Here is a 3000-nt window from a genome sequence, read left to right as displayed (position 1 = left end):
TTACCATGTAATCAAGTTAGTTTTGTTAGGGTTTGATCCCTAGTATCCACTATGTTCTGATATTGATGTTTCTATGACTTTGCTATGCTTAATGCTTGTCACTAGGGCCCGAGTGCCATGATTTCAGATCTGAACCTATTATGTTTTCATGAATATATGTGAGTTCTTGATCCTATCTTGCAAGTCTATAGTCAGCTATTATGTGTTATGATCCGTTAACCCCGAAGTGACAATAATCAGGATACTTACCGGTGATGACCGTAGTTTGAGGAGTTCATGTATTCAATAAGTGTTAATGCTTTGGTCCGCTACTCTATTAAAAGGATGCCTTAATATCCCTTAGTTTCCAATAGGACCCCGCTGCCACGGGAGGGTAGGACAAAAGATGCCATGCAAGTTCTTTTTCATAAGCACGTATGACTATATTCGGAATACATGCCTACATTACATTGATGAACTGGAGCTAGTTCTGTGTCACCCTATGTTATAACTATTACATAAGGAATCGCATCTGACATAATTATCCATCACTGATCCAATACCTACGAGTTTTTCACATATATCTCTTTGCTTAATTACTTTACTATTACTGCTATTACAATTACTACACAACTGCTGCTATTACTTTTGCTATTATTACCGTTACTTCCATACTACTTTGCTACTAAATACTTTGATGCAGATACTAAGTTATGCAAGTGTGGTTGAATTGACAACTCAACTGCTAATACTTGAGAATATTCTTTGGCTCCCCTTGTGTCGAATCAATAAATTTGGGTTGAATCTCTACCCTCAAAAACTGTTGCGATCCCCTATACTTGTGGGTTATCAGTGCACCCACTGGGTGTAGTCCCCGAGACCCTTGTTGAATGTTTGATTCGGCGGGGGTCTTAGAATATGTTTGTTTGTAGCTTTTCACTCGGTCCGGTCGGGCCGTGTCGAGTGGGTAATTGATCCAGTGGAGGAATGCTGAGTGCACCCACTAGGTGTAGTCCCCGAGACCGTCGTCAACTGCGGGCAGTCGACGGGGGTTCGAGAACAGGTTTTTTTGTTGTTTTTCTACTCTATCACTTGGGCCAGGCAGACCGTACCAAGTGGGAAATTGATCTAGTGGGGGCACGCCGAGTGCACCCACTGGGTGTAGTCCCCGAGACTGTCGTCGACTGTGGTCAGTTGGCGGGGGTCTGAGAACACTTTTGACAATAGCAACCTGTACTTGCTCCTCTCCACTCGGACGTAGATGAAATACTTTTGAGAGTCTTTCTCTTTGTCGACTGAATTGCCCCTTTTTTGTTGATCTCAGAAATCTTGTGAACTTGGAACTTAGTATGTTGCCTCGGAGAAGGAGAAGATCCAGCTCCAACTGGACTTAGAACTGGCTAGGAAGAACTTGAAGCAGGCTCAAGAGGAGGTGAAGACCATGGGAGGTAATTCTTTGCTGACTGTGTGCTTTGTCATTTCTTCTTTTTTGTCCTTTGAAACGAGTGACTCTGCTCGAGCAGATGTGCATAGTGAAAACCTCCAACCTCAAGCACGACTGATGAATGTTATTTCTTTAGACACTATGAAGCAGGCGCTGGATAGGAAGGACAATGAACTCGCGGGTGCACAGAAGGTGGCCCGAGAGAAGACTGAAGCAGCTGAGAGGAAGCTAGCTTCAGTCGGTAAGGTCGAGGAGGAGAATGCGGCTCTGAAGGCTGCTGTTGATGAGGTGAAAAAGGAAGTTGTGCAACTGAGGGAGGAGAAAGTTGTCTTGGCTGACAAGGTGGAACAACTCACTCAGAGGAGGGACGAGATGGAGGCTTACTTGGGGAGCCTTGCTAAGAAGATGTACATCATGCTTGAAGGTATCCTTCTTCATCTGAGTGAATCTAAAAAACTTCAACATAATGTTGCTGCTGATTCATACTTTCTCTCCTTGTGCATAGTTCTGTCAAAATTTTGAGCAGGAAACTAAATGAACTAAACCAGGCCTAGACCCCACAAAGTCACTTGTCAAAGACGAAGCTGCAATGAATGTGCTGCGACTTGAAGCCTGTCTTGACAGCGTCTTGGAGTATATTGCTCGACTGAAGGCTGCACTGACATAGATAGACAAGGAACTGTGGCCAGAGGACATACTTCAGAATGACCTCGAGTCACTGATGACTCGACTCAATGAAATCCCTGGTCGAGTGCAAGCATGGAAGAAGTCAGCTGCTCGCTGTGGAGCCGACGTGGCTCTCTCTCTTATCCGAGTCCATTGCAAGGATGCCAAAGAAGAAAAGATGAAGGCCCTCCAGGTGGCAAACACGAAGAAGCGCCAGTTTCAATCCTTCATGGAGACTTTTATTGAGGCAGCCACTTGCATAGCTGACGACATCGACCTGGACACCTTCGTTGAGCCAGCGAGTCCTCTTCCTGCCATGTGTAGAAAAACTTAATGATTTGAATTTATTTGCCTCGGAATGCCGAGTGATCTTGTAACTGTTAAACAATTCGGGCTTGATGTCTGAGTACTTTTGCTTGCGGTTCTGAACTAGATGGATTTATCTGAATATTGCTTTCCTACTTACAAAATGCTTCATGTGAATGCGTTTTTTAACTTAGGCGAAACTTGTTTGCGACTAAGCCCCCGAGTGGAAGGACTGTTCTCCACTCGGAGTAATTTTATAACTTAGACGAAACTTGTTCGCGGCTGAGCCCCGAGTGGGAGGATTGCTCTCCACTCGGAGAACTTCTTAAACTTAGGCGAAACTGGTTCACAGCTAAGCCCCCGAGTAGGAGGATTGCTCTCCACTCGGAGTAGTTTTTTAAATTAGGCGAAACAGGTTCGCGGCTAAGCCCCCGAGTGGAAGGATGGCTCTCCACTCAGAGTAGTTTTTAAACTTAGGCGAAACTCGTTCGCAGCTAAGCCCCCGAGTGGGAGGATTTCTCTCCACTTGGAGTAGTTTTTTAAATTAGGCAAAACTGGTTTGCGGCCAAGCCCCTGAGTGAGAGGATTTCTCTCCACTCGGAGTA

The sequence above is a fragment of the Triticum dicoccoides genome, chromosome 6B, assembly GCF_002162155.2.
Source record: "Triticum dicoccoides isolate Atlit2015 ecotype Zavitan chromosome 6B, WEW_v2.0, whole genome shotgun sequence".
In the NCBI taxonomy this organism is placed as follows: Eukaryota; Viridiplantae; Streptophyta; class Magnoliopsida; order Poales; family Poaceae; genus Triticum; species Triticum dicoccoides.
Note: the sequence above shows the minus strand (reverse complement) of the source record.